Source organism: Tamandua tetradactyla, chromosome 20, assembly GCF_023851605.1.
Source record: "Tamandua tetradactyla isolate mTamTet1 chromosome 20, mTamTet1.pri, whole genome shotgun sequence".
Classification (NCBI taxonomy): Eukaryota; Metazoa; Chordata; class Mammalia; order Pilosa; family Myrmecophagidae; genus Tamandua; species Tamandua tetradactyla.
This window is the reverse complement of record NC_135346.1, coordinates 55,440,466-55,451,556: the sequence shown is the minus strand read 5'-3', so window position 1 is coordinate 55,451,556 and position 11,091 is coordinate 55,440,466.

Below are 11,091 nucleotides of genomic sequence, written 5' to 3'. Positions count from 1 at the left end.
TGTTTAAATTTTCTTCTAGAAGCTTTATGGTGCTAGTTCTTATATTTAGGTGTTTGATCCACTTTGAGTTAATTCTTGTGTAGGGTGTAAGATAGAGGTCCTCTTTCATTCTCGTGGCTATTGATATCCAGTTCCTCCATGTCCAATTATTGAAAAGACTTTTTTGTCCCAGTTCAGGGGATTTGGGGGCCTTGTCAAAATCAGTTGACCATAGATTTGGTGTTCTATTTCTGCACTCTTGATTCGATTCCACTGGTCAATGCTTCTATCTTTGTGCCAGTACCAAGCTGTTTTGACCACTGTGGCTTTATAATAGGTTTTAAAGTCAGGGAGTGTTAATTCTCCCACTTGATTCTTGTTTTTTAGGATGTTTTTAGCTATTCAGGGTCTCTTTCCCTTCCAGATGAATTTGGTAGTTAGCTTTTCCAAATCTTCAAAGTAGGTTGTTGGAATTTTGATTGGTACTGTGTTGAATCTGTAGATCAATTTGGGGAGCATTGACAACTTAACTATATTTAGCCTTCCTATCCATAAGCAGGGAATGTATTTCCACCTATCTGGATCCTTTGATTTCTTTTAGCAATGTTATGTGGTTTTCTGTGTACAAGTCCTTTACATCCCTAATTAAGTTCATTCCTAAGTACTTGATTCCTTTAGTTGCTATTTTTAATGGAATTTTTTCCTTAACTGACCCCTCATCTAGGTCATTGCTTGTGTATAGAAATGTTACTGATTTTTGCACATTAATTTTATATCCCACCACCTTGCTGAATTTGTTTATTAGCTCAAGTAAGTTTGCTCTAGATTTCTCAGGATCTTCCAGATATAGTATCATATCATCTGCAAATAATGAGAATTTTTTCTTCTTCCTTTCCAATTTGGGTGCCTTTTATTTCTTTGTCCTGCCTTATTCCTCTAGCTAGAACTTCTAGCACAATGTTGAATAACAGTGGTGACAGTGGGCATCCTTGTCTTGTTCCTGATCTAGGGGAAAGGCTTTCCGTCTCTCTCCATTGAATATGATGCTGGCTATTGGTTTTTCATATATTCCCTTTATCATATTGAGGTAGTTACCTTTGAGTCCTATCTTTTGGAGTGTTTTTATCAGAAAACGATGTTGAATTTTGTTGACTGCTTTTTCAGCATTGATCGAGATGATCATGTGATTTTTCCCCTTCAATTTGTTAATATGCTGTATTACATTAATTGATTTTCTTTTGTTGAAACCATCCTTGCATTCCTGGTATAAACCTCACTTGGTCATGGTTCTTTTAATGTGCTGTTGGATTTGATTTGCTAGTATTTTATTGAGAATTTTTGCATCTATGTTCATGAGGGAGATTGGTCTATAGTTTTCCTTTCTTATAGCCTCTTTACCCAGTTTTAGAATTAAAATGATATTAGCGTCATAAAATGAGTTAAGTAGAGTTCATTTTTCCTCAATTTTTTGGAAAAGTTTGAGCAGGATTGGTGTTAGTTCTTTCTGGAATATTTGAAAAAATTCCCCTGTGAAGCCATCTGGCCCTGGGCTTTTCCTTATAGGAAAATTTTTGATGACTGATTGAATCTCTTTATTTGTGATTGGTCTGTTGAGATCTTCTATTTCTTCCTGAGTCAGTATAACTTGTTTGTGTGTCTCCAGGAATTTGTCCATTTCATCTAAATTGTCTGTTTTGTTGGCATATAGTTGCTCATAGTATCCTCTTATGATTTCTCATTTCTGATTTTGTTTATTTGCATCCTCACTCTTCTTTTCTTTGTCAGACTTGCTAGTGACCCATCAATTTTATTGATTTTCTCAAAGAACCAACTTTTGGTTTTATTGATTCTTTCTATTGTTCTTTTGTTCTCCTATTCATTTATTTCTGCTTTAATCTTTGTTATTTCTCTTCTCCTATTTGCTTTGGAGTTATATTTCTGTTGTTTCTCAAATTCCTCCAGGTTTGCTGTTAAGCCCTCAATTTTTGCTTTTTCTTGTTTTTTAATATAGGCATTCAGGACAATAAATTTCCCTTGCAGTACATCCTTTGCCACATCCCATAACTTCTGATTAGGTGTATTCTCATTTTCATTCATCTCCAGATAGCTATGATTTCTCTAGCAATGTCTTCTTTAACCCACTGGTTGTTTAAGAGTATCTTATTTAATCTCCATATATTTGCGGATATTCTCATTCTTTGGTGGTTATTGAGATCCAGCTTCATCCCATTGTGACCAGAGAAAGTGCTTTGAATAATTTCAGTATTTTTAAATTTATAAAGACCTATTTTGTGCCCCAGCATATGATCTAACCTAGAGAATGTTCCATGAGCACTAGAGAAGAATGTATAACCTTGTCCTTTGGGATGCAATGAATGACCTATGTATGTCTATTAGGTCTAACTGATATATCAAGTTATTTAATTTCTCTATTTCCTTGTTGCTCTTCTATCTGGTTGTTCTATCGATAGAGGAGAGTGGTGTATTGAAGTCTCCTACTATTATTGTTGAAACATCTATCACTCCCTTCAGTTTTGCCAATGTCTGTCTCATGTGCTTTGGAGCTCCTTGATTGGGAGCATAAACATTTATGACTGTTATATCTTCTTGGTGAATTGACCCTTTAATTAGTATATAGTGTCTTTCTTTGTCTCTTATGATGTCTTTACATTTAAAGTCTATTTTGTCCAATATTAGTATAGCTACTTCTGCTTTCTTTTGGTTACAATTTGCATGGAAAACCTTTTTCCATCCTTTCACTTTCAATCTATTTGTATCCTTGTGTCTAAAATAAGTCTCTTGTTAGCAGCATATAGCTGGATTATGTTTCTTAATCCATTCTGCCAATCTGTATCTTTTAATTGGTAAATTTAGTCCATTAACATTCAAAGTTATTACTGAAAAGATGTTTCTTGAATCCCCCATCTTATGTTTTTTATTTTATTTGCCAGATCTATATAGTCTTTACCCTCTTTCTCTTTATATTCTTTAAAATACCCTTAGTGGTACTCTTCAATTCTGTGCCCTCCTCCCGACCTCCCTCTCCTGTCTTTTTTTGTCAGCCAGCAGAACTCCTTTTAGTATTTCTTGTATGGTTGGTCTCTTGTTGGCAGATTCCTTCAGGACTTCTTTGTCTGTGAAAACTTTAATCTCTCCCTCAATTTTGAAGGACAGTTTGGCTGGGTACATAATTCTTGGCTGGAAGTCTTTCTTTTTCATGATCTTAAATATATCATAACACTGCCTTCTTGCCTCCATAGTGCCTGTTGAGTAGTACAAACTCAGTTTTAAGTGTTTTCCCTTGTATATAGTAGATTATTTTTCTCTTACTGCTTTCAGGATTTTCTGCTTCTCTTCAACATTTAACAGATTGATTAGTATGTACCTTGGAGAAGGCCTATTTGGATTTATTCTGTTTGGAGTTTGTTGGGCTTCTTTGACTTGTATATTTATGTCCTTAATGAGGGTGGGAAATTTTCCCCTATTGTAGCCTCAGCTACTCTTCCTAACTCTTTATTCCTCTCTTCTCCTTCTGAGACATCAATAATTCTTATATTTGTGCACTTTGTTTTGACTATTACTTCCCTGAGTTCCAATTCCATTTTTTCCATCTTTTTTGCCATTTACTGTTTTGAGTCTTCTAAGTCAATTATCCTGTCCTCTATATCACTTATTATTTCTTCTGTATCTTCAAATCTGATATTGTGTGCCTCTAGTATGTTTTTTATTTGGTCAACAGAATCTTTAATCTCTGTGATATCTGCTATTTTTCTATTTATTCTTTCAAATTCCTCTTTGTGCTTTTCTGCTGTCTTCTTGGTCTCTTTCATGTCATTTGCTCTCCTACTTATTTTACTAAGTAGATTTGTATAAACATCTTTGATTAGTTGTTCCAACTTTCAAGTTTCAAATTCCTCCTTATGCTCTTCTACTGTCTTTTTCCCCCCATGGGCAGGCACCGGGAATTGAACCCAGTTCTCTGATGTGGCAGGTGAGAGCTCTGCCTGCTGAGCGACCGTGGCCCGCCCTCTTCTTCTGTCTTTGTAATCTCCTTTATGTTGTCAGCCATCCCTTTGATTTTATTTAGTATAGTTATATGAATACCTTTGATTAGTTTTTCTAAAGTCTGTCTCCTCGGGTCATTTTAATTTGGTCATTAGGCAGGGCTATATCTGTCTGCATTGTGATACGCTTAGTGATCTTTTGCTGTTTTCATGGCATGTAAATATGTTGATTGATTTACTATGGGAGTTGATTTCTTTTAGTAGTCTAAGGCCTTGTGTTTGCGGGATGGTTGTATAGCAGGGAGCAGGACAAGGGGTGGGGCACTCAGTACAGTGAATTTTTTCAGGGCAGGTGTAGGTGCAGGTTTGGTATGTTATGCTAATGCTTGTGAACATAGGCGCCCAGCAGCCAGGGAGGATGTAGCTGTGCGGGTGCACTGGTCAGGGTGCATATATCCCTGAAATGTGCTGGTCTAAGGCATGGTGCCCTTTGTGTGCATGTGTAGAGCTGCAGCAATAGATTGGTATTATGCATTCATGGATTGGGGGCAGATGTGACCTGGCTGCGCAGGTCGGTCCTTTCTCAGAGCTGGGAAGTGAGACTGAGGGCTGTGCGCATGCCTGGTTCTAGCACTGCTGTGAAGTGCAGTTCTCAGAGCTGAATGACGTGATTGGAGATCCATGCACATGTGTGGCTTTGGGAGTGCCATAATTGGATGTGCAGAGCTCAGGGGGGCAGAGTGAGGCTGTGCAACACAATAGGTAGGGGGACAGGGGTAGCCTAGGTATGGAGGTTAGTGCCTGCAGCGTTTATGCACTGGCAACAGCCTGGAGGGAACAACAAGAGGGAGGCAGTGCTCAGGGCGGGGACAGGAGAGGTGGACTGGGCTGTACTTGGGGTGGGGGTGTGCGGCAGGTACTTGCACTGGGGGCTGGTGGCGTGGGAGCACTTGGAGCACAGAGAATGGGAGAAGGTGACAGGGTTCATGTGCATGGGGTGTGGGGTGACTCACCAGTCGCAGGGCTGCGCTGGTGAGGGTAGTGTGCCCAGGAATGCAGCCTGTCTTGCTTCCTAGTCCCGGGTTCCTGTCCATGCACTCCCTCAGGCTCCGCACCTCCACGCCAGGCTCCAGCTTTCTGCCTCTCAGTTCCTCAGCCTCTGCCATCTTTTGCGTTTTTAATTTCAGTTACTATATTTTTCATTTCTTGGATTTCTATTTCCATTCTGCTGAATTTTCTTCAGAATTAATTCATAATGTTTTATGCAACATAGTAATCAGAGTTATTTTAAATCCCTTTATAGTAACTGCAATATTTTTTCTCAATGTTTTTGTCATTTTTTAATTCGAATGTGTTGAGGTTTTTTTAGTTAATGCCAGATATTATGTGATAAAAATTGTAAAGATTTATTTGAGGCACTGGATGATATTATCTTTCTCCAGAGAAAATCTACTTTTGTTTCTGGCAGGCAGTTAAGGTAGGGGAGGTCCATCTTATGCATATCTAGAATTGAGCTGATTTATAGCTGGGCTTCAGTCTATATAAAGGCTGGCATTTATCCTGTTTAATCTTAGTCCTGAAAGAACAGCTCTTCAGTGTCCCAGCGTAAAAAGTCTGGGGCATTTACTAGAGCCCTCCTTGGATGTCCCTGCACTCAGTTTTAGTTCCTTCATCCCCTTAAGACTGCTTAAAGCTTTGATAACTCCTCAACCTCTAGGCTGACATTCACAAATCATCCAGTGCTTGATAGGGAAAAGCTGTGCTGAAACTTGAGTCACCTCAGTGCTTTTTTTCTCTCTGAAATCTTGGCCTTTCACAGTATTACCACCTTGGCAGCTGTCCAATTCTTTTGAACTTTTTTTTTTTCTTTTTAAATCAGTATTTTAGTTTATTTTGGCAGGAAAGAGAGCAAATCTGATACGAACTAGCTTCCCTAGCCACAAGAGCACGATTGGGGAGACATAAGGAGCCAACATCCATCCTGGATTCCTCTCTCCAAAGCACCCCTGTTCCCAGTCCCTCCCTCACACATCATCCTTTCTATGATTTGAAATGATCTCTTTAACTTAGTGGTTTAATGTTTATTGTCACCCTTTCCACCCAACCCCCACAATTGCTGCATGAAAGCATGGGCCTTGTCCCTTTTGTTTTGTACCGTATATACCCTGCCAGCTGATGGGGCCCCTGTCACACACAGCAGCCCACATTCATTTGTCAAATAAATGAACTAATAAATAAATGGCCATACAAATTACAAAAGGATAAGTGTAGACGGAATAAGGGTTAAAGAAATCTCTTCTATCACACAAGTACTGTCTTTTCCATACAAGACCTTTGCAAAAAGCATATTTCCTCCATTCTTGACCTTTTCACTCTTCCCAGCTCCATCCCTTCTCCACGTGCGGACGCTTGCTCACATTCCTCAGGCCCCATCCTCTCCCTCAGAGAATTTTACCCACTTGCCACTTGGTGCCTTCTTTTGCCTTTGGCATTTACCAGGCAGACAGAGGCCTTCTCTGCTGGGCCTCACTGCTGGGCAGGTGGTGTTTGGATGTGAGTGCAGAGAATGAAGGCAAATGTGAATGTCCCAGTTCCAGCTGGGTCTCTCCATCAGCACAGCTGTTTCTCTTTACTATATCTCCTACTAAGGGTAAATATTAATTTTCTTTGGCTGTGTATAGGCCATGCTCCTGTGGAGAAGCAGCTCTTTCTTCTATTACCATGGTTTGGGTCTGACCTTTAAGAAGTCTTCTCCAGTCCCTTCTTCCACCTTGCTGTGCCATTTCAAAAGAAACCAGACATGACATTAACTGTGTTTCTGCAGGATGGCACCAGTTTCCCCACATCAGCTCCCACTGGCTCCTTTTGACTCTACTGTTCGATAAAGCGGGGAGAGGGCTTACTGGTTCTTCTCACCACTTACATATCCAGCGTTTCTTCCTACCACCAGCCAGTAACCAACCCTCAGTACCGGTGTGTGCCCTCCACTGTTCCGCTGATGCTGTGTGGCCCTTCTCCACTTCCAGCCCTTCCTCCTGCTACTGAAAAGCCCTCCATGGCTCTCTATTGCTCTGAGGACAAAATGAAAGCCTCCTAATGGGCCTTTAGGACTCTCAGAGGATCTAGTCCCTATCTGCTTCTCCCCACTCCTCCCTGTTTTGCCCTTGGCCTCAGCACTACTGAACCCTTTTAAGGTGTTGCGTCTAATTTCATCTTTGAGCCATTGCAAACAGCCTTCTACCTGGCTGGAATCACCTTCTCCTTACCTTAGCTGACTACTCTCTTCTTATTGTCCCAAAGCCAGCCCCATATACTATTTCTCCCAGTTGGGGTAATTCCATCCCTCCCCCCACCCCCACCCCCATGTGCTCCCATGGCATTGAACAGCATCCTGGAATAGCACAGGACAAATTATAATCATCCATTTACAGGTCTGACTCCCCCAACTGAACTGAGTGCCAGAGAGGCAAGCACCATGTCTTCCTTGCTCTTCATATTTTTGTTTACTTGCTCATACCTGTCTCCAGACACTGATCTCGATGAGGTCAGGGACAGTGTTTTTGTTTTTTCTGTTCACCATTATATCCCCAATGCTCAGCAGAGCATCTGGCTCATAGTAGGTCCTCAAGCAGCATTTACCAAATGAATGAACCAGGTGCTCTGTCTCTAGGTGCCTCCATTTCTGCCCTTGTGTGGGAGGTCTCCCGACAGCCCCATTCTTTCCTCTGTACCACTCACTAACTTTCCGTGAACCTGATCTGCCCTAAGCATTTACATGGAGCCTATCATTTAATTCTTACAACCATCCTCTCAAATAGGGACTGTTAATCGACAAGGGGTTCTGTCACTAACCTCATTTTACAAATAGGAAGCCAAGGCACAGGAAAGGTTAAGTAACTCAGTCAAGGTCACAGCAGAGAAGTCCTGCAGCTGGGACTCAAACCCAGGCCGCATCACAACATCTATCACACTATCACATGCCTCTGTAGTCGTCTCTCCCTCCCGGAGACCAAGGGTCTCCGGAGCAGAGACAGTTGAACAGAAGAGCGACTCTTAAAATAAGGAGGCTTTTTAGTTGCTCAGCTAACATTATCCACCAGGTGGCAGTCACAGCTCCCAGATAAACTAGTCTCTTTTTCCCCTTCCCCTTTCCTGTTTTGTCCTTCAAAAACAGGAAAGGAAGGAAAAAAAAAAAAACTCACTTTGCATTATTACCCAAGGAGTAAGCAGCCTGAATTCAAAACACTACTCTTTGGTTGAGTTTTTTTGGAAATGGCACTTGGAGGAAGTGGATTTCAAATCCTTCAGCACGGTGCGACCAGTGATCTGGGCTGCTGGTGCCAGGGCGTGTGGAGAAATGCAGGGAGTACTTGGGTGCTACGTGGCATAGGAAAACCAGGATCAATTGTGTAGGACGTAATTCCAGCCTCCCTCCCCCACCCCTCACTAAGCAGCTGCAGGCACTGGGAGGCCACCCCAAGGATACATATCCCTTGTCATGAATTCCATTCAGCCCCAGCAGGCATGGGGATGTCCTCGGATGGCTGTCAGAAAAGGGCTGTCCCACCTCATCTGTGCCCGCAGTGCTGCTCCTTCACCTTGCGCGGTTTCTGCCACACACTTCTGGCAGCTTCTACCTCCTCCCTGAGAGTGAAAGGGGAATGATTCCAAGAAGGTGGGGAGACTGGGGCAGTGCTTGATCCCAAGCCTCCCAAGCTTTCCAGAAGCTAACCTCAGGATTCCCCTGAAAAGGAAAGAGGCCCAGACTAATTCAATGGGCAGGGGTGAGGGAGGGCTATGTTTTTTTCATATGAAGAAATTGATACATTAAAATATTTGCATTAAACAAACAAATGTTTTTAAGCAACCCCCCACCTCCAAATAGAAGATAATATAACTTGTGCTTATACTTCTTTTTAAAATAAGGCTTTTTCTGTGTTCCAGGCAAGGGTTGTGATGGTGAGGTCCATGTTTAAAGGTGTATCTGTGGTGGATCAGTTCTATTCTTGTCCCTGTCTGTGGGTCTCTATGGCTATTGCATAATGTCACTGAGAGAGAATGGCATCTGTCTCCATTTGTGGCCCTGTGTGATTGAGGGACCTTGAGCCCCAGGGGGCCCTGCCCAACACTTGGTTTGCAGAAGTCAGATGGATGGAAGGACCCCATGCCTAGGGGAAATGAGCAAGACTGTTCTCTAGCCCTGGTAGAAGAAAATTGAGGACTTTTCCCCTCTACTGCTGTCTCTGACCACTAAACCACCACGAGCACACACACCCATTTTTCTGAGACCTACCTCCAATAGTATTAAGTTGCCTGCATTATCACTCCTACATCATCTTCCTTCTACAACCCCCCTCCAAATTAGGGTTATGCTTAATCTGAATTACAACCAGGCAATGAATCGTTACTTGTTAAAGCAGGACCTTGTGCCCTTTCAAGCAAGCAAAGAATTTCAATGAGACTTCAGAGGACAGGGAGGGGATTGGGGTACGCCTCTTTCTTTATAATCGATCCCCTCCTTTCGAAGACTCTGTGTCTAGGCAGAATCAGAACAGGTCTTGTTTCTTCCCGATTTCCCAAAGATTTTGCCTGCTGAAGTGCTCCAAGGGAAAAAGAAGAGTATTCATTTGTAAATTGTATTGATAACCAAGGTATAACCTGAGGGATTTTCTTCCTTGCTTCCTAAATTCCCTCCAAAATGCAGCCCGTATATGGCCACCTCTCCCTACCCTGCTGCCACCGTCCTGGTCCAAGCCTCCAACATCGCTCACAAAAACCACTGCCATCCCTTCTTGCCTGGTTTTTCTGCTTCAACTCTTGCTCCCCTACAATCTATTCTCACCTACAAAAATATTCAACATGCATTTTAGCAAATTGGATCGTGTCCCTGTCTTGCAGCTATATATGTATATATATATATATTCATAGTTCTCCATCTAACTGACAAAGGAACCCAAAGTCTCTACCTTGGCCCACAAGGCTCTGCCTCACCTGGCCCCTTGGACCTCCCCCATGCTCACTGGGCTCAACAATGCTACTTTTCCTTGAATATATCAGGCTCAGTTTTGCCTCAGTACCTTTGTATGTCCCTGCCCAACCAGAGCTTTTTTTTTAACTGCAAATTTTATTGAAATATATTCACATACCATATAATCCATCCAGAGTATACAGTGTCTCACAGAATCAACACTGAGCTGTACAATCATCACCACACTCAATTTTAGACCATGTTCATTGCTCCAGAAAGAAAAATATCAGATAGACCCTGTCCTCTTTTTATCCCACAGTCCAAAGATGGTTCTGGCTGCTCAAGTGTGTTCCAACAACCAGCAGTCTCAGCGTCACCTAAGAGCTTGTTAGAAATGCAGCTTCTCTGCCCCCCACTCACAGAGCTCCTGAACCGGAATCTGTATTGCATGTTGGTATTTGAGTGCTTCTAGCCACCTTTATCAGGCACCCTGATCTTTACTTTGCTTGTGAAATGCCCCATTAGCTGCCAGGTCCTCCCCTTGAATTTTGGAGGCAATTTTGAGAAGAGGTATGGGAAAAGATCATGGAGATCCCATCAGTCCCTCAGCCAGCAAATATTTATTAGGCATTTCCTATGTGCGGAGCACATGATGGACCTAAGGACACCCATAAAATCAAGATAATGTTTGTCGCTACCACCAACTGCCCCCCCTAAAAAAAAAAACAGGTGGACAAATTATAGATAAAGATATTTGCACATTTTAATAAGAGCCAGTAAGGAAGAAACCAGTGGAGTCCTGAGATAACAAAAAACTGTGATGATAGGGTGGGCTTTAGAGAGAGTGATCTGGGAAGTTCATGGGGAGCCAGCTCCATTTTAAGGTGAGTGGAAAAGGCAGGGGGTGTGCAGCAAGGATGGGTAGATAGCATCACCAAGGAATTAGCCTCTGAGGCATCCCCACCACAGGTTTGCTTTAGAGGAACTGAAAGAGGTCCACAGGGAGGGGCTGGTGGGTATGACCAAGAGACAGAGGAATAGGAGAGGAAGTTGGGGAAGGTTGGAGACAGGTCCTGAAGGGCCTTAAAGGCTTTTATTTCCAAGGCAATGAGAAACTGCTGGAGGGTTTTAGCAAGCAAA